We start from the raw sequence: 22,174 nt of genomic DNA, 5'->3' as shown, positions 1-22,174 counted from the left end.
AAATTTTCAGTGATTTTGTTATTGATCTGAAAGTGTTTCGTGACCATTTTTCAATAAAGTAGGATGTCATTACTGACATTTTTTGGCCCCTTGCAATCTGAACAATACTTGCATAATCACATTTTGGAAAACTTTGGCCACAGAGGATATTCCATGCTAAGGTGCTTGTAAATAAGTAGGCTTACACACATCGACAATAAAGTTATGTGAGCATTGGTTCATCCACTCAGCTGATGATATCCCAAGCTGAGCTCTAATTCTAGAACCATCTTGCTTGACTTAAGTCTGTTTTGTCAACAGTGCAGGTGAGATGTCGGTCCAACTTCGTGCTTTAGTTGTAAGCCTCACATCATTGCATATGCATACCTCTCTTGGCTGTTTGAGTTTTGTGGTGACCATCATTGGTGGCTTTCATAAGCTGGGCTCAGGAGTACTATTACACATGTTTTGGGAATAGCAAAAAAGTGTAACAGTACATGAAAGTTTTAATTCACAATTAAATTAGTTTAATGGTGCTATAGTGATTTTTTAATTTTGTTCTATTTAAAGTAAATTTATAACATGAATTTACATTCATATTTAACATAAAAGTATTTTTCATATTTTTTTCTGGTTAAATATATTTTTTAAATGTTGTGTACTTTACCACTTGGGGACTCTGCAGTTATATTGGAGATCTCCACATGGTAAAATAGAGAGAAAAATATAAAATGTTTTAATAAGTTCGAAAATAAAATTACAAATATTTTTATGTTAAATATTAATGTGAATTAATATGATATATGTTCTCTAAATGTAAAACAAAATGGCAACATGCTAGAGTATTATGAAACTTATTTTGAATCTAAACCTTAATTAATGCAAACATATTAAAGTACTTTTAAAATATGTCTCTGAGGTTAAATTAAACAATAACGTCATACCTAAGAACAATATATTTTCTAATGTGCAATCGTAATTATTAAAGTGATGTGTGGAATTAATAGCCTTCAAGTTTATTATTTTTTCACAAAATGTACTGTTACATTATTTTTTAAATTCAAAACAACTTAAAATGTTCAACAATCAAATAAATGCATACTATTTGAATATTTTTTAGCATTAATTTATATTTGTTTATATTCCTATTTAAATAATTATATTTTATTCAACATTATTTCTTATGTGATTTTAAGCCCCTAAGTCCTTTATTTTCTATATAAGTGTTTTGCATTCCCAGTGGTTGGACATGTGTAGTGCTGCACTGTTGTTTTTTTTTCAAGTAGTAACTTACACTCAGAGGACCCAATTCACAAAGGTAAACTTAAAGCAAAAGTATAAGTTTATGATTTTCGGTATGCACAAATATATGTTAGGAGTAGTATCTTAAAGTCCGCACTTACGTTTAAGGCTGAAGCTCTGGGCTTGGGGTAGGATCTCCGCCCCAAGTGTGGAAATTCCACTCTGCACCCTGAGTGGAATCTCCGCACTCAGGCGGAATCGCCGCATTCGGGGCAGATCTCTCCCCCAAGAATGGAGATTCCGCCCCGAGTGTGGATGTAACGATACTACTCATAATGTATCTTTGTGAATACTGAAAAGTAGTAAAGCTAGACGTTTGGTCTAGTGATCATGAATATCAAACAGTAGTAAACAATCTCAAAAGTGTGAACTTACTCATAATTGTAAGTTACCTTTGAGAATCAGGCCCTTTGATTCTGGGATGGACCTAAGCACGGTGTTAGAAATGACTGCCTTGTCAGAATTCCCTGTGGAGGCCCTCCTTCAGAAATAATGCCACTCTGAACAATTTGTTTAATGTGCCAGTTGCGACCCTTCTCACAATTAGTATAGCAGGGGTCCCAGGCTTCTGATGTCATGCTTGATCTGGTAAAGCCACTCCCTTGATTATTGAATTCCTGTGGGTGGGAGCTAAACCCAACAAACCTAGGATTCTTCGTAGGATATCAGAATCCTAATCAGCACCACTATTTTAAGGACCTCCCATTGCTAGATTTCTTTCTAGCAGGGGGTAGGGTGCCTGGTTGAATGAAGCCTGAGGCCCTCAAACCGAGTTGGATGGCTTTGAGTGGCCATGTGTTCCTGCAGATGAAAGTATTGAGTGCACAGATGACAGGCCTAAATATTTTGGTGTGCATTAACTCAGTAAAGCCCATGGGGCACCAGGGCAGGCAGAAGACATAGGTGCAGTGCTGCGCCAACTCAGCCCCTTCCAGCAGAAAAGGTGAGTATGCAACACTCCTGCCCTTCCACCACTCCAGCAGTCTAGGAGTCTGTCCTCCCCATACACCCTCACCCAAACCCAGCAGAACAAGCGAATGAGAATTACTACCTTCTCAGAGCAAACGGTTAACATGAGTATTAAAGTCTCTAGAATTAGAAAACAACTGCATAATTGTATCGAGTAAATACAGATCTGTAAGTTTTTTCCCCATTCCACCGACTATATCTTAAAATGCCCATGGTTGTGGGGTGAGAGGAGACTAGCCACAAATGGTGGGCTCAGCGCCAGTGTCTTTCCTTCTTAACTCTAGCCAATTTATGTGAAATTTTGTCAGAGTTCTCTTCCGTTCATTGTTGAGTAATGCCACCTCAGTGGGATGTGGCTCTGATTATGTAGAGAAACGGGATACAATTAAAAAAAATAGTTCTAAGTCAGGAAAGAGTGACAGACCCCCTTGGCGTTCGAAGTGTGAAGGGAATATCAGTGCCTGTTAATGCAGCTGAAATTCATAAAGTATATGCATGTGGCAAGGTGTGTATGGAATGGGAGAATGCAAAGAAATGAAAATCTGATGAAATGGACCGAGAGTTTCATGCCGTGCTAAAGTGCCAATGCACCATGTCACAAAAAGCGCAGGGCCAACCTACCGACCTTCACGCTTTTCATAAGTAATTTGGGCCTGGGAAATATCTAACGCTTTGAAATGTGGTGCTACTGAAGAAATGTACAGCCACAGAGCTTGTGTACAGAACTAAGGGACAGTTGTACAAAAATGCAATTTTGCATTTCTTAAATAGAGACCTCAAAGAAAATGCTATGTACAGAGGTACTGATTTCCTAGTAGCGTTTCCTTCAAAGTCAGAATCGCTATTAGGAAATTGGTATGAAGACATCCCATTGCATTTTAGTCAATGGGCCGGTTTTGCATTTCCTAAATAGCAAAGACCAGATGTATAATTTTATCCAATAGCGATTACCTAATTGCTTTCTTTTTGCGAATCGCAATTAAGTAATCGCTATTGGAATGTATGAAACTCCAGGAGTTTCATACTGCGATTCGCAGGGGCTCGCAAATAGACCTACCTCATCAATATTCATGAGGTAGGTCGCAATTTGTGAGCCATATCGAATGGCTACAATCACAGGGATGGTGGCCTGCTGGGATCAGCAGACCACCATGTCTGTGGTTGCTTTTCAATAAAGCAATCTTTTTTTTTTTAAATGCAGCCGTTTTCCTTAAAAATGGGATGCGTTTAAAAATAAAAAATGAAAAGTTGTCTTTTCATTTTTTAAGTGTAAGCAGTGGTCCGTGGGACCACTGCCTGCTCTTAAAAAATGTTTATGCATGCATTCACAAAGGGGAAGGGGTCCCTTGGAGACCCCTTCCCCTTTGCGAATGGGTTACCACCTACTTGAAGTAGGTGGTAACTGCGATTGTTTTGCGACTGCATTCACAGTCACAAAACAATCATACATACCTCTGCGATGCGGTATTAGGAAGGGATGCCCTGGCATGCCCCTTCCTAATACCGAATCGGTATGTAGTCGCAAATCCAATTTGCGATTTGGTAACAAGTTACCGAATCGCAAATTGGACTTCTTACATACCAAAACGCATTTTTGCGATCAATTGCAAAAATGTTTGATACATTTGGCCCCAAATTCTTAGTAAGAAATCTCTTCTTAGGAAATGCAAAGCCAGGGATGGCAAGGGGCTAAAGGTCCCCCTTGGTGCATCCCAAAATAGGGGTGCACCTGTTGAGCACCCATATGCCTAAGGGGCAAATGTGTGTACTATTACAATAAAAAAATAAAACACCTTGGGGTGATTTCTTTAAATTGCACCTGGTTACCACCAACTCCAAGTCGGTGGTAATTGCATCTCTTAAATGCCCCAGTCACATTTAGGAAATTATTTGTACATCAAAATAGGAATAGCACATAGAAAATCCTTTATTTGCGATTTCCTATTCTGGGAATCACAATTTGCAATTTCTTAACGGCCCGAAACACCAATTCGGACCGTTAAGAAATGCAAAAGGGCTTTGTACATCTGGCCCAAAGATTCAATGAAATAAACTGAATAGAATGTGCTGTTAATAAAGTGTGGAATCTAGCTGTGACTGGACTATGGTGAATGACCCTGGGAATGACTGCTCTTTCCAGATATGAATATATAGGTGGAGTGGAGGCACTAAATGTGGGGGTGCTACACTGGGTCACCATAAGTGGTGTCCTGATTTGTATTAAATTGACAGGACAGGAATCGTTCCACAGGACAAAACATTTGTGCATTTTTTATTGTGAAGAGCTCAGGTGGTTGCACCTCAAGAAGAAGGAAAGTGACCACCCCCCAATTGTATGCTGTAACCTCGCCAATGATTTTGTCATTAAAATTGACACTGCCCATTATGAAGGTGGTAAAATCAGGTGAACAATCCTGTTGTGTATGAAGTTGCCTGAGCGAAATGGCTATAAAACATACACACACATATGATCTGCAGCAGTAAATATATCGGAATAAAACATATAAATATAATACTTCTGGAAAACTTTACCTATCACGCAGTATTCTCAGATCTACAGAGAAAGAGAAAAATATAGTGGAAAACAAATTAACAATTGAGGACTGAACAGAGGGAAACATTATTAACTGTAGCTTATTTATAATACTGCAGAACAACCTTTATGTAAATCTCTGCGCGTGATAACGCTAATGTACCCCAGTTACCTGCACACGTCAGATGAGTGGCTATGGTAGCCTTGAGAACCCTAGTAGTCTCTAAATCGCCTATGTGGAATAGCAGTGCAAATGAAATAGAACTGCAGATGAGTCATACATGTTCAGTTCATGGCCATGTCTACCTTTCCTCCACTCTTGAAACCTCTGGTACTGTGCCCCCAAACCCTCCCAGCCCGAGTTAACTAAACCATTCACAGAGTACTTACTGAAGCAAGGGAGTAATGGAAGTAGGGCCCTGAGTTCCTTGTTTTGGATGGGGACACCTCACCCTCCAAGCCATGCCACTTCATACCTTGCAAAATGTGTTCAGTGGAATAAAATAGGAAAGTGTTAAAAGCTCAGGAAAGCCACTCTACTTTCCCTTATGCAGTGTAAGAGGAGCCCCAGCAGTTCAGGTGCCCACCATTGAGCCCAAGACCAATGAATATCTGTGCGATCTGGGAGACGCCAGAGTGCATCATCACATTCTGCAGTGTGGCACCATCATTTTACGGTACACCACTGAATTGATGTAACGTAGGTTTTTGCATCAGAGCTGCTCTTTATCAATTTCTGCTCACTCAAGTGCTTTGGCATTAGGCTGGTTTCTTGCAATATAGTAGCCCTTGGGGCTAAGATGAGCAATGGAAATTTGTTATCTTTTATAGCCAACACGCTCCTTCGAAGAACTATGGCTGTGTGTCCTTTTATACATGGAAGGTGCATCATATTTTGAGTCTGGCCAAATGGCCTCCCAAGGAAATCCTGGAGTAGGGCTTTAGATATGGGTTCACAACGATATAAAATGGGCACTTAGAGAAATTCCAAATGAGTATGTTATGTGCTTGAGAAATGTAAATTAAAAGTAGACATTAATGCAAGTGGTCTATAGCTGTGTCACACCTGCAAACATATATGATACTCAGAAGATGATGTGCTTTTTCCATACAATTTTGGGGGTCATAGAAAGGACAAAGACTAATGCATATTGTGTAGTCATTCATGGTGGGTGACCATAATATTAAATCTTAAATTAAATATGGGATAATTCCATTAATGACATTCCGATTCTCACATGAGATTGAATAAGCAGTTGCGTGAGTGCTAGCACAGCAGTTTTGACAAGAATTATTAATGGTCATGTATCCTGAGTGTTAAACTTGCATAGAAAATGTAATATCGTAGAAAAAATAATGCACGCATTTGAAAATGTAATCACGAAGAGTGGCCGCCAATGTTCACGAAGTGTTTATTAATGGCATTATTAATATGAAGTACTGAGCACATGTTTTAGAAATGTAGTATTACATCATAGTTAGGGTTATGCATTATGTATTAGCTTTATTAATCGAAAGCCTTAACTTAGCAGAGGTCTTGGCCTAGTTGCATGGCCTCATGTCAAACTGTGTTTCTGCATAAGAGTTAATAAAATATCTGCTTAGAAGAATTAAACTGTGAATTTCCACTGGCAGACCAAATGTGCTCTTAGCTGAAAGTTTTCTCATGAGAACTGCTTACTAGAAAATGTTGTTCCTGTTAGTTGAAACAATGTAGATGTAGCATATCTGAGATTGACTTTCTCAGGAGAGAATAATAACCATACTGACTATAGTAAAAGCTGCAATAATATTGTTACCTGACAAGCTGGATGATGAGGACATTGCTATCAAACCTATTTTTGACATGTGAACTGTGTAATACTCGAAATTGCTAATCGGATGTTTTAATATTATTGGACAAAGTGCTAACATGCGATCCTTCGACCAATATGGAATTGGGAAGTAGTTTTAGGAGATTCAACTTAACAGGACTGCACTGAAGAACGAGACCCCACTTTTGCCTATTTCCCTGATTGAAAGGTTGTTGACTTTTGAGAGTCTTGAGACGTGATCAACTTTAATTCTTAAAGACTTTGCCCTTTCTGATCTTTGCCTGATGCCTTGCTGAACGAATTGATGACCTGAGGACGACGACTGACACTGCTTACTGATCCACTTGGGGAGAGGTATTCTGTTATATATGTGTTTTGCTATGCCATTGGCTTTTTCTTTCTGGGTACCAACTGCAATGTTTTGATAGACCCATAGTTAGATGTTTTCCAAATTTGGGTTGACTAACTTGTTTTGCATGAAACCCAACATGCTGGTACTAATCCGATGTTAGTTGAGGAGCTCACTAATGAAGCGTGCTATAGGAAATAACAATCGAGGTCTTTTCTCTGCTGAATCTAAATGTATATGATATCGTTTGTGCAGATATTCTTGTTATTAATTTGCACCATAATATCAGAATGTGTTGTACCTCAAGCCTTGATTAGATTGCAATTCTTCTGCAGATTTGGACTGCCAGTATTGTTTCTGTATGTTTATCATTTGATTTTGAGATTAACTTATGTAGCATTAGCATTGTTAATATAGGGAAATAAATATTTTAACTTTTAACCAAAGGTGTGGTTATTCATGACTGAAAGATCATGGTGCATCAATTACTGACTCCTAATGATTGCTAATAATATTACTTATTGTTGATAACTGATGATAAGAATTGACAATTGATTATTGATTTGTGATGGAAAGGGCCTATATGGTGGGAACATCTCAAGCGTTGGTCAAAAGGTTCATCGACTTATTCCCGTCCTCTTGTAAGTTTACTTATTAAGGGTGAGACACGCTATCAGAAGAGGGTAGCAGACTGATAGTTTGGCCCTATGGGAGCCCATCGTAGAGGCCTGAGGCTCATAACAGACTGAGGGTTTGGCCCCTTCGGAGCCCATTGAAGATAGTAACAGACTGGTGGTATTGAGAAACAAGGATAGCAGTGGACTGATAGTTTGCCCCCTCGTGATATTAAGAAACAGAGATAGTAGCAGCTTGATGATTTGCCTCCTTTAGAGCCCATCATAGATATTCAGAGTAGGTTTGGATTTATTTTTTAATGATACAAATTGGAGAGAAAATGTGCCCCTAAGTTTTGAAATGACTTTCCTAGAATCTCGGAGCTTGCCAATGGTTGTTTGAGGATGTTCTCTGCGTTCTAGATAGTGTGAATGAAGTAGGTTTTGTGCTTGCAAAGTTTATGCAAATCGCAGGTGAAGTGTAAGGGTTTAGAGAGTTTGCGTACTCCGCAATGAAGTTGTAGTAGGAGTGTGCGTACTCCGCAGAGTGAGAGTAGGGAAGTCGTCGAACTTCACATATGTGTGGCGCTTTGTGCTCAAAAATTGTCCACGTGGGTGTTGATGTATGGACCCTGCGTGGTCTAAGACTCCAGAGTATATTGAAAAAGTGTGTGAGACACTTCGTTTATGTTGTAATTTGTCTTGTTTAATAGGTCGATCGGATGCGGTCGATGAGTCAGAACGTGAGTTAAAGTGAGTGAAAATTTTGACTGAGATCTGGTAAATCCTAGGTGCACCAGGACAGACCCACTGATCAGTTGAGAGTAAAATTTGCAGGTCGAATTTTGCTTGCGAGTCATGGAAGCTGAGAAAGAGAGAGTAGCTGTAATTGCGGGAAGAGCCGTCAGTGAACAATCCGTAAAGGTTCTGAAGCAATTGGGTTACCTTTCTTGTTGTAAACAGGCAAATTTGTTTTTGATTTTTGATTAGTGCTCGCAATTTTGCATTAGTTTTGTGCGAATCTGAGATTGGGAAGATAACTCGCAAGACTTTGTCAGCCGCAGTACGTATGACGTCATTGGAGCCGTGCTGGGATAGGTCGGTTAGTGAGAAGGGTCGCACACGGATTGGCAGCTGTCCGTGAGGCGCAATTAGTTGAGAAGGTAAGCAAAGAGAATTCTGGGAATAAAAGTCACTTCCTGATTTGATTTTTTAATAAAGTAAAGGTCGAAAAGATGACATTTTTCAAAGCTTTTAAGAGTGCTTTAAGGGGAGATACGTACATGAGTGTAGGGGAGGTTACACCCTCAGAAGGTACACCAGCTCACATCGTAATGGAAGAAAAGGGAGTAGCGCCATGTCTTTGGCTAAAGCAATGGTGCAAAGTGACAGAGAAAGATGGGAGTTTAGTGTTTCCTATCAACTGAACATTTAATTTGAGGAATTTAGAGAATTTGAGAAGGGTGCTGTATGATTTAAAACCCCCTCCGAGACAAGCACAGTTCGAGGTATTAGTGATTTGGGAATTAGTAGCCCGACAACAAGAGCAACAGAAATTTGAGAGGAGAATGAGAAAGGCAGAAAAGACACAAGCGGAGGCTAGATGGGATCAAGATGAGAAATTTTGGAGACCAGAGACACTGCATGGGATTAGGTGCCAGATGCATGAAAAAATTTTGCACTCGCAAAAGGTGCGAATAGCAAAAATTGGCCGTTTGCGAGTGCAAAAACGTGGTCTGCGATGCATGAAAGGCATTCGCAGACCAAAAACAAGAAATCGCAATTTTTGCGATTTTTTGCTTTGCGACCTGGTTTTGCGAGTCACATTTTGCGATTCGGTATTTCCAGTAGGAAAATGCGAGGAGCAAAATGCGAATCGCAAAATCCGAATCGCAAAATCCGATTCGCAAAGAGATGCATCAAAAAATCGCAATTAGCGATTTTTCGCAGAATGGGATTTTGCACATGCAAAATACCACTAAGTGAAAGCAGGTGGTAACCAGGTGCAACCTATATGAAGAGGCCCAGAATGCCTCAGACTCCCCACCACAATGGCTGCACTCTACGTCATGGCGAGGTGGATGAGGATCCTGGCAGGTTTGAGGAGAGGGAGGAGGAGACAGGAGCGCATTTTCAGAGTGCGCATTACACTTTTTGACCTGACAGAGGAGGAAATATATGAGAGGTATAGGTTGAACTCAGCCATAATTCTTGATCTGATAGCTGAGCTACAACCCATACTGCAGCGCAGAACACTAAGGACACATAGCATACCCACCCATGTGCAGGTATTATGCTCCCTCCACCTACTTGCCTCAGGGAGCTATCAAGGGGTTATAGCAGCGGCTGGGGGGTCACACAGAGCACCCTCTCCAGATTTTTCAATGCATTTATCAACGCCATGCTAAGCAAACTCCAACAGTACATCAGATTCCCCCACACTCCACAGGAAATACAGCAGACAAAAATGGACTTTTATCAGATAGCACAGTTCCCCCACGTCCTAGGTGCCATAGATGGCACACATGTGGCAATATGTCCACCGTCAGTCACAGAGTATGTGTACCGAAACCGTAAACACCAACATTCCATGAATATTCAGGAGATATGCAATGCCACCTACATCATAACTGATCTCGTGGCCAGGTACCCAGGGAGTACCCATGATTCATACATCTTTCGTCACAGCGGCATTCACACAAGACTGCTAGCTGGGGAGTTTGGTGAAGGATATCTACTAGGTAATGTTACTTCTTACACTGGCGCATAGGTAACAAACCCATGTCAGATGGCTGAGGTACCCAACAAACCTTCTGTTCCTTTCAGGAGACAGTGCCTATGCAGTGCGCACCTACATGATGACGCCCTACCTCAACCCAACCACACCGGCAGAACGGAGATACAATGCAGCACACAGGGCAACCCGCAACGTGGTGGAGCACACATTTGGCCTCCTGAAGAGTCGCTTCCGTTGCCTCCACAAGAGTGGAGGGGCACTACAGTACAGTCCAGAAACCACATGTAGAATAGTGGCTACTTGTGCAATCTTGCACAATATAGCTACAACCAGGGGCATACCTATAGAAATCAGTGACACAGAATCAGATGACGATGACGATCCCATACCACCTCTACAGCCAGCAGACAGGACCAGTGCAGCAGAGGGATGGCAAAGGCGTGCTGACATCACACACAACCATTTCAGACGTGAGTATGTACAATCAAACTCTACTGACTACTGTAGCTATAGTGAGAAAAAATATTTATTCCTTTACGGCAAGTTATCAATTGTGATGAGTAAAGTAAAAGGGGGATTGTTAAAATGAAAATAAACCAATGAACTGAGTCCCACACTATTACTCCATAGTGGGGACACCAGAGTCAATGAGGCAGAAGTCACTTCCTCCTCCCTCGCACACCACTGGGGTGCCCAGTTGAATCACTGGCACCCTGAATGTCAGGCTCTGTGGCAGTGCTGCGCCTGGCACTGCGCCGTCTGTGGTCTGGAGCTGGTACGTGCACACTGCTGAGGCTTGAGGTGTCCTCCGTGTCCCCCAAGGCAACCTCAGTGGGAGTGGCCGACCTCTGTCCCATTACTTGTTTGATCACAGTGGTGATCTGGACAAGGGCCTGGACCACATCCCTACTGGTGTGTGCAGCCTCTACCTGGGCCGCCACAGCACGAAGGGCGATGAGGGCGGTGGAGTTGGCCATGCGATTGGAGGACCGGCAGTATGTCGCAAACATGGTGCGAAAACGGTGCTCATGTCTGCGTCTACTCAGTCTTTCTTGTCTCAGCTCCTCGCACAGGTCACGCACAGCAGTGGTCAGCTCCCTAGTGTCCTGGGAGGCCTGTACCTGTCCCTCACGCAGCTGGTTGATGTTATCATTCAGGGTGTCCCGTCTCCGATGCAGTCCAACCATATTCCTATTGTGGACTCTAAGGCTACTGTCCAAACTTTGGATCCTTCTATTTTGCAGCTGCTGTTGCTGCAACACAGCAGCCTCAAGTCCACCAAACAGGGATGCACCCTCAGCTGCCTCCTGCAATTGCTGTAGTGACACTGGGGCACTTGGACGACGCGCTGCAGGACCCCTGTCCTCCGGTACCTGGCTGCGCATCCCGGATGCAGATGGTGTGCCTGAACTCTCCAGCTGCACATCAGAGTCACCACTGAGGTCTGGTAGTGGTAACGGCCTAGGCCTGCGGCGCACAGTTGGGAGATTGCTGGACCCACTTGTGTTGTTGTCAGAGGGCAGCTGTGTGTCCGTGTCCCCTACACCCGTCATTGCTGTGGCTGCTGTGCCAGGCCCACCTGCAACAACAATATGCAGCATGTCAGTTCTGTACGTTACATTATCTGTCCAGAAATGGCAATAAAACTATACACACTGCTGTACATGGTGTAGTGTGTGTTGTGTTACCTTGGGTGTCACTATGCTTGCTAACATTATCATGCCACTGTCTGTACTAGTTTGTGGACCACGACTCCCATAATGCATTTTTTTGCTGCTACTGAGATGTGGAGTGGACTACTTCACACACTACTTCACATTATATGCTAATTCCTATGGGGCTTTTATGTATGCACATACAGTGTTCACACAACAGAATTTGCACTTACCTTGGCTGGTACTTGGTTGGGCCGAGGTGTCTATGTCAGTGACCCCTGTCACTGCTTCTGGTAGGTGGGTTGATTCCACCAGGTCCTCCAGTGGTGTGGCAGGTGGCTCGGTTGGTGGTCCACCTCCTGTGCTCCTGGCCTCTGCAAGTGGCCTTGCCACCCTCTCCTTTGCCCGGGACCGCAGGTCATACCAGCGCTTCTTGATTTCATCTATGGAGCGCTGGGCCACTCCAATGGCGCAAATCTTGCTTTGGATATCCAGCCAGAGTCCCCTCTTCTCACTCTCTGGCACCTGGAGGGATGATTTGCCAAACAGGCGGTCATGGCTACTCACCACCTCCTCTGTTAGGATCTCCAGCTCCTGCTCACTGAACTTGAGCTTGCGCTTCCTCTCCTGCTTCTCAGATCCTGGACCTTGGGGCTCCATAGTGGCTCAGATGATGCTGCTCCTTCACAGTGCTCCTCACAGTGGCTGGGCTGCTCTCACTCTGGATGCTGGCTTGGGTGTGGCTCTCGTACCTGCCTGGGATGACTCATTTCCTGCTGATGAGTCATCAAGCCCCTCCAGGTGTGCATTCTCGAACTTTCTTGCATTTTGCAATTTTTTACCGAATTGCAAAAAAATCGCAAATTGAGAGAATGCAAATTGCGATTCGGAAAATGGGCCTCGCAAACCACAAATAGCGATTTTTAAGAAATCGCTAATTCCGAATCGCAATTTTGTTGCATGGCCAATTGAGACTCTGAAATTGCGATTTCTTAAAATTCACATTTTGCGATTCGCAGACCCCAGTTTTCATACATCTGGCCCTAAGTTATTCCCAGCAATTACTCATGACAGCGAAAAGGAAGGAAGGAAAGTTACCCGTAAAACAAATAGAAGCCCTTCCGAGAGTAAGGAGGCTAGAAAATCCTATTTAGTGGAGGAAGAGTCAGACGATGATGAGTTTCTTACACAATTTTTGAGAAATCGTCCTCCGCCATATGCAGCACACAAGAGTGGTCCAAGTAGCAATGATCAATTCTGATCCTTCACGTCTGACGCAAGTTAATGCAACAGTGAGCCTGGCGCAGGTAAATCCTATCCTGACACAGATTCCGATGCAGAGTAGTCTTAATGTACCTACCACTCCGGTAATACAAAACCAGGTGCAACAGCCACAAGTTCAGAGACTTTACCCTGATGTGCCCATTGTAGAAACTGCCACCAACCTGATGGTGCCGACAGGATAGACTTACCCGAGACCGATGTTGGTTCGGACAGAGCCAACTCCACTTTTACTCCCTTAAGTGCAGCCACAGGTGATGCCAAGATACACTCCAGTGACAGGGACACAGTCAGAAATGTCATTGAAGATGAATCAAAACATGGGAGTTACTCTCCCACAGAACGTAGGCAACAGACCAAACCCAGATGCCATTCTCTACCTATTACTGTTGGTCTAGCCGTACCATTGTATGCACAGACGAAGCCCAGTGAATGCGATCAAAGTATAATGACAAAAAATGCGATAGGGAGAGGACTTATTGAGAACACTTGAGTAGTCACTCCTGTGGGACCGACCTTTGATGGGTCCAGGTCTTTGTTAGATCTTAGTCCAATCGGAGTTCCTCTGGATGCTATGAGAGAGTCAAGTTTGAAATTACTGACACCACAGATCCAGAATGTAGTCGCATCACTGGTGCCATTAGTAAAGGCTAGCAACATTTTGTTGCAAGGCTTGACTGCTCAGCAGTTGACTGAATGATTGGACAAACTGAATACCCCACAGAATGCTCCTGAGGGAGAGAAGTACTTGAATTATACTAGACTGAGCATGGAAGCGGGTGAGCTCATTGAGGGAAACATGGGGGTGCATAGGTTAGAGTCATACACTGAGGCAGAATTGACATACCTATATCCAAAGATTACAAGGGAAGTGAGCAATGTTCATCAGAAATTAGCAGATCTGGCAGATGAATACAGCATAGAAATAGAGAAAACAAAGCATTTGAAAAGAAGTTACAGGTTAGATTTTGAGACAAAAGACTTTGAACACATGAGATCTGCTGGAATGAAAGTGCACCTTAAGGAATTGCTTCAGAGTGCCCAGCTTTGGGGAGCATTAGATAAGTGGGAAGGCAGATGGGTAAAGAAAAGAGATGAGAAGAAAGGAGATTCTACAGAGCCAACTGCAAATGTGCAGCAAGACAGGGACCCAATAAAGATGTTACCAATGAGGGAGATCCTGGGAGGCAATTTTGTTCATATGCCTTGGAGCAAAGGTGACATTTTGTAATTTATGGATGATTACCCCAGATTGAGAGAAGCCAGTAGAATGGTATCAGCTGGCGGACAGGTTTGTGAAACTTGCAAAATGCCTTTGGGAAGATTTGAACACTCTCTTAGAGATAGTGGTTCCAGCTGATCTATGGATAGAATGTAAAAGGAGCGGAGATTGGCTGATGAAAAGACCAGAGCGAGACAAACTTACAGGTGCACCGTCTCCTGAGGTAATGAAATATTATCACAAGGTGATTGAATTCCTGAAGACGAGAATTTTGCCCAAAAACATTGATTGGCAGAAAATTGACAGGACAGCTCAGGAAGCCAAAGAGTCAATACATGAGTATTATGAGAGATTGTTGCAGGCGTTCAAGCATTACAGTGACACAGAGACAATCTAGGTGAAGGACATGATTAATTTTGTGTTCAGATTTGTGGAAGGATTGAAACTCGAAATTAGCCAGATGATTAAGAGTAATTTGATCTCCTGGCAGGCAAAGCCGATTGATGAGGTGTTGCAGTATGCAAAATACTGTAGGGATGACTTTGAAATGAAGCAGAAAAAGCTGTAAGAAAAGGCGATGGTGATGCAAATTAGAGCTGCCCAGACAGGGCTACAGAGAAACTTTCCACAGCAGATGTCACAGCAGCAGCAGGGAAATATGATGTTTCAGCCCCAGATGAGAGGTGGAGGGCGTGGAGGTAATATGAAACATGGTCCAGACTTGGGTACTGTAGGGGTTCAGAATGATGTTCAGGGAATGAAAAAGTTGTTGCCGTGTCATGCTTGCGGAGCCGTCGGACATGGGAAACGGGAGTGTCCAATGTTGGTGCAGGAAGGTGTTGTTCAACAAAGTAATGATGTAAATTCATTTCAGAACATGAGAGGACAGAGAATGAGAGGTCCAAACGCACATTTCTAAAATAATGTGAATCAAATGCAAGGGTTCCAACCCATGCAGCAGGTTCAAAAGCCACGTGTACAAATGACACAGTTGCAGCCAATGCAACAGCAGGTTCCTACGGTACCTAGACAGCAAATCCAAATTCCTCAAGCCCCAACGGAACAGCAGCAGGTGATGCTTCCTCAACAGGTCACAGGTCGGAGATTAGGTCAAAATAATGATGCAGTACATCAATTCCCGTTACACAGTGAGATTGGAATCAATGATGACTGGGTGAGCGAAAGTTCAGAGGAAGAGGAATGTATGCTTGCAGCTTCCTTAGAAGTAGATCAGAGAGGTCCCTATGTGAAGGGAAAAGTCATGGGTCACAGAGTTTCATTCTTAGTTGACACAGGAGCTACACACTCTACAGTTAGAAGTGCAGAGGTTCTTAATTTGTCACTTTCAGGAAAGACAGTCCAGATTGTAGGAGTGGCGAATCATTATTTGACCAACCCGATTACAGAACCAGTTCAGGTTAAAATTGACAACTTTCAGGGAATGCATAGATTTGTAGTCTGTGATTCAAGTCTTGCTGTATAAGATCAGGTGCTTGATTACGTGTTCAAACGACGGACTTGAGATACAGACAAATAATGATGAGGAATAGGATCAAGCCCCGGAGACAGAGTGTGAAACAGTAAATGAGGAATACCCTCTGATTAATTTCTTCCCGATGTTCATGGTGAAAGAGCTTCACCCTGATTTACAGGGAACAGTTAAAGAAAAAGTGTTGGATCTGACAGGAAAAGAAGAAGGTCTGATAAAAGGAGTTGACCCAGTTAAAGTTAGTGTGAAGCCAAATGCCGTTTTTTCCTCAGATTCCCCAGTACCACATGCCACAGGATGTTCTTATGAAGGTTGCCCAAATAATTGCAGAATGTGAATCAAGGAGTTCTGAAAGAAGTGTTGAGAAGCCCATGTAATTCACCCATAATGGGACTGAAAAAGCCATGCAGGAAAGTTTGAATTGTCCAGGATTTGAGAAAAATAAATTACATTGTTATCAAATGTAGCCTCGTTGTGCCAAACCCAACTGTGATTATGTTTCAGATTCTGTGCAATGCTGATTGGTTCACTGTCATTGACCTGCCACAAGCTTTCTTTTCTGTGCCTCTTCATGAGGACAGACGATTTCTCTTTTGTTTTAAGTTCTAAGTCCGAGTCTACTGTTGGTGTTGAATTCCTCAAGGGTTTTCGGAATCACCTTCCTTATTCAATCAGATCTTGAAAAATAATTTGGAATCGTTGAAATTGCCTTTCCAATTGACCTTGGTACAGTACATTGATGATTTGCTGATGGCTTCCAGAACAATGGACGAGTGTAAGTATGACTTGATTGCCCTGTTGAACCATTTGGGAAAGAATGGACATAAAGTGTCCCAGCTGAAATTACATTACTGTCATAAAGAACTGAAATATTTTGGTCATCAGATTGAGAAGGATTAAGGAAAATATCCAGAGAATGAATTACGACCATATTGCAAATGAATCCCCCGACCACACAGTGAGATGTCAGAATGTTTCTAGAGATGGTAGGTTACTGTCGCCGATGGATTCCAAATTTTTCAGTTATCTTGAGGCCACTGCAGAAGCTGATTCACAAAGAGGTCACCGATTCCATAGTGTTAGACCAGGATGGTATGAAAGCATTTACTGAGTTGAGAGAATGCATGTGCAAAGCTCCAGCTTTAGGTATGCCTGACTACACAAAATCTTTCACATTGTTTTGTCATGAACGTGATGCATGTTCTTTGTCTCTCTTGACACAGGTCAATGGAGGCGTAAACCACCCAGAAGCATATTTTTCAGCTACTTTGGACCCAGTCGCAGCAGCCTTGCCAGATTGTTTGCGTGCAGTTGCAGCGGTTGGACAGAGCCTCACACAGTGTGAAGGTATAGTGATGGGACACCCTTTGACAGTTATGGTCCCTCACTCAGTTGAAGTTCTCCTTACTGGCACCAAGACACAATAGTTGACAGGTGCAAGATTGACCAGTCACGAAAAAGGTATTTTAGGATTACCAGATGTGTCATTGAAAAGATGTACAGTGCTGAACCCGGCAACTTTACTTCCAAATGAAAATGTTGAAATTGAAAAGTTAGAAAACATTGAGCATGATTGTTTTGAGGTAATTGATCTGTGTACAAAACCGGGGCCTGGCATTATATACTCCATTAAAAGACAATGACCAAATTGTTTTTGTTGATGGTTCTTGTCTAAGGGATAATACAGGGACACTGAGAGCAGAATATGTTGTGTGCACAATTTCTGGTATCTTGGAAGTGTCCTGGCTTCAAGGAGTATATTCTACACAATTAGCGGAACTGGAAGCCTTTACTAGAGCATGCCATGTTTCTGCTCAACCGAAAGTTACCATCTATACAGATAGCCAATATGGATTTGGAATAGTCCATGGTTTTGGCCAGTTATGGTAACAGAGAGGTTTCATGATCTCTTCTGGTTCACCTGTGAGAAATGGTGAGAGAATTAAAGAATTGTTGCATGCTATCCAGATGCCTGAAGAAATTGCTGTGGTTAAATGCACATCTGAAGTCACAGGTCTTCGTATCAATGGGTAATGGATGTGCGGATCAAGTTGCAAGGTTTTGCGCATTGAACTGTATATCGTTCATGGTAAAAAGGGAACTGTTACCAGAAGAAAAGGATGAAACGTGTTTCAGTTACACATTGAAAGTAATCGATACAATGGAAGAATTGTAAATGTTGCAAAATAATGTTAGCAGGGAATAAAAACGTTCATGGAGCAAAATGCAGTGTGTGCAAAGACAAGATGAATTGTGGGTTTCCGAAGACAGTAAAATGGTTTTGCCTAATAGTCTATTGTCTCAAATGGGCAGGTATTATCGTGGTTAAGCACATATTGGGAGGGATGCCATGATTCGGTTGTTCAAACATGATTGGTTCAGTCCAAAATTTTGACAAGTTGCTGAAGCAGTTTGCCATCATTGCATCATTTGCCAACAAATGAATGGGGGAAAAGGAACAGTGGTTAATTTGAGCCACATTGAGAGAGCAGGAGGTCAATTTAGTAGGATACAATTGGATTTTATTGAGATGCCGGTTTGTCGAGGTTTGAGATACATGTTGATGATTGTGTGCATTTTTAGCCACTGGATTGAAGCATACCTTACAGGTAGAAATGATAGCCTCACAGTAGCGAAACTACTGCTTAGGGAACTGATACCACGTTTTGGGTTTCCTATCTGTTTCGAATCAGATAGAGGAAGTCACTTCAATAATGAAGTAATTAAAATACTGTATGCAGCATTGAACTTTGAGCAGAAGTTGCATTGTAGCTATCTCCCTGAAGCATCAGGACTAGTGGAGCAGATGAATGGTACCCTGAAGTCAAGAGTTGCAAAGATGTGTGCGTCCATAAATTTGAAATGGCCTGATGCATTGCCTTTAGTTCTGATGGCAATGAAAAACACCCCCGACAGAAAGACAGGATTGTCTCCGCATGAGATCCTCATGTGTAGAGCCATGAGGTTGCCAGCGGTACCTGTGAATGCACTTGTGAACATTGCATATGATATGGTGTTAGACTACTGCAAAGGTCTGGCTGATGTGGTCCGCTCTTTCTCTCACCAGGTAGAAGCCACCACACTGCCACCGATCTATGACCCAGGGCACAACCTGAGAGCTGGAGACTGGGTTGTAGTCCAGAAACATGTAAGGAAAACGTGTTTGGAGCCTCTCTGGAAAGGCGTGTATCAGGTGGTACTGATGACCACCACAGCTGTGAAGTGCGCTGGAGTTCCAAACTGGATACATGCCAGTCACACTAAGAAGGTGACTTGTCCTTCAGACAGACGAAGCCAGGTTGTTGAAAGGACCAGCAACGACAGAACAAGTCTCAGAAACGGAAGAAGAAGAAAAAGGAACTGAGACCGGATTGGAGCCCATTGAGGACGGTTCAGTCACTACTGTGAGAGACGAAGGAAAAAACATCCAAAGGGTGACGGTGAGCCTATTTCAATTGAAGCAGCAGGAGAGCCTTGTCAGGAGGGCTTTCCCAGAAGTAGACGATTCTGAGAGACAAACAGAGCCATTGCCAGACCCCGAGGGGGAAGGAGTTGAGGTAGATCAAAGCCAAAGTGGTCTAACTCCTCCTGAAACAGTTGCAGGTTTATCAAGAGAAAACACCACAGATCAAGAAGAAGTCACACGTTCAACACTGAAAAGAACATTGACTAAAGGTCCACTGAAAGGAGATAAGTGGCCAGAGTCACAAGCGAAGAGAAAAGAAGTGGTTGTCGAGCCAACAATAGAAAAAGAGGTAGACACAACAAGGAGAGAAGATCTAAGTGAAGGAGAGTTGCAAGGAGATTGAAATTTGAAAAGAAAGAGAATAGCAAGTTGAAGATACACAGGTCCTGAATGGGCATATGCAACTACAAATAATTAGCAGAAATAATTTTTGTCTTTTTGTTTTGATCAAGAAGTTCCAGGTCAATATTTTGGCACTTGAAAAAGCTGACGAACTGAACTGTTGAAACAATCTGAGAAAAGTGCTAAGGGAAAAGAGACATAAAAGTAACTGGAGAAGACTTTGATACCCTGATTTGACTTTTGAAACCAATTTTGACAAAGCTGCGAACCGATTTTGATATGGAATACCAGAAGTGAGACTGAAAGCTGGTAATGACTGCTGAAAAAAGATTTTTGCTTTTAATTTTTGCTGCTTTTTTCTAAATTTATCTTCTCTTCTACTTTCTGATTCTTTACAGATCATGACTAACATTAGCCAGCAGGGTAGGCGCTGTAAACACATGAGTATTGGCTTGGCAATTGTGTGTGTGATATTGTTTGTGGTGCTGATTATGGGTAAGACAATTCTTGACAAGAGCAAAGCTAACCTTACTTCTTCTTTTGAAACGACTACTGCATTAACATCCATAGAGAAATTTAAATTAGATGAGAAGTATCTGCATGAGGGAACTAATGCAAATGGGGAACTTACTTCTAATGTCTTCTATTGCTTGCTTAGTAAGTATGTTGAGGCGATGGATGCGAAGAATTGTTTTGTCTGTACACAAATTCCTTCATTAGTTCAAGAAGGAGTTACACATCCTAGTCTGCCACTCACATACAGGGTAAATTGTAGCCTTTTACTGACAAAATTGTGTAACCAGGAATACCTTCAGTACTTCTATTCAAATCAGGATGTTGTGTTTTCGTTTGTCCCTATAATTGGGTATTTGAGTAAAATAGCTAAGGATAATGACATAGTATTATTTAGAGGAATTTTTGAGCCTACACTGATATTTGGCACAACTTATGCACATAGAAACAATCATACATGCTTGCTTACACCTTTAGAGAAAAGCTTCTTAGATCACACCGATGACAGGAGAATAGCATTAAAGAAGAAATTAGAAAAGGGTTTAGAGAAAATAACTTACATAAATGATTATGCTTATAGTGCAATAAAAACGCAAGGGAAGTTAGCTTTAGATGCGCAACATGTAGGGAAGCTTTGTATATATAGGCCTAAATCACGTACTTGTACTTTATTTTTGGGAACGAGTAAATGTAGAAATGAATTTTCGTTTCAGAGTAAATTAACATATATGCTAAATCAACAGGATCCAGCGATTCCCGGGATATATTACATCTGTGGTCTTAATGCTTATTACCATCTTCCAAAAGGATGGTATGGGACATGCTATTTGGGAATAGTTTTCTCAAAGGTTTATCAACCTAAAGAAATTTCCAAAATTTACTGAATTACATCATGTTAGACAGAGGAGGGAGTCTCCTTCTGGTGTAGTAAGAAATATATTTGAGCAATAATTCCTTCAGTGGGAGTTGTTCTGAATTCGATAAAGATTCAAGAGTTGTCCACTATTGTGGATAACATGCTGACAAATTTTTCAGGAGCTATACTCCTGATGCATACTGAATTAGCTGCCGAAAGAGCTGTGACTCTCCAAAACAGACTTGCTTTAGACGTTCTTTTAGCAAAAAATGGCCAAGTTTGCAAAATGCTTAATTCTAGACATTGCTGCTCATGTATTCCTAATAATAGTAAGGAGATTAGGAGCTTACTTACTAACCCGAATAATGATAGTGCTGATTTGAAAGAATTAAAGGAACCAGGTGTTTGGGAGAAGGTTGGCAAAGGTTTTGCTTCAGTGGGAAATTGGCTCAGCAACATATGGAATGGGATACTATTGAAAATAATACAAGGGATATTGATCATTATGGTTTGCCTAATTGGAATATGGGGAATGTGCAAAATATGCAAACAAATTCAATTGGAAAGGACAAAGAATAATCAGCGGAGGGAAGAAAAGAAAAAGGAACAATTGTTTAGGGAAAATTCGAAGGGAGAACAAAAGTATGAAGGGGTTGAAATGACAGAATTTTAGCTGATGCAAAAAATTGTGAGGGAAGATTTAGGCCCTCATGATAACATGGTGGTAAAAACTGCCTACCACCACGTCGACGGCCACCAAAAGACCGTCGCCGAGGCTACCAGCTGTCTGCCATATTATGACCACAGCCATATTTCTGCCACAAGAAGGGCGGTAATCCGGCTATGGCCATACTGGCGGATGGCGGTAAGGTGGCGCTGCTACCACCAGCAGCGCCACACCAGTAGACCGCCACCAGCTGTATTATGAGAAATAATATGGCCTGGTGGTGTTCTGTTGGTGGGCGCTGCTGATGGTAGCAGTGCTCCCTCCCGTCTCCTGCCGGAAGACCCCCTGGATCCAGGTAAGTCAGGTCTCTGACAGGGGGTGGGGAT

Source organism: Pleurodeles waltl, chromosome 8, assembly GCF_031143425.1.
Source record: "Pleurodeles waltl isolate 20211129_DDA chromosome 8, aPleWal1.hap1.20221129, whole genome shotgun sequence".
NCBI classification, from domain to species: domain Eukaryota; kingdom Metazoa; phylum Chordata; class Amphibia; order Caudata; family Salamandridae; genus Pleurodeles; species Pleurodeles waltl.
Note: the sequence above shows the minus strand (reverse complement) of the source record.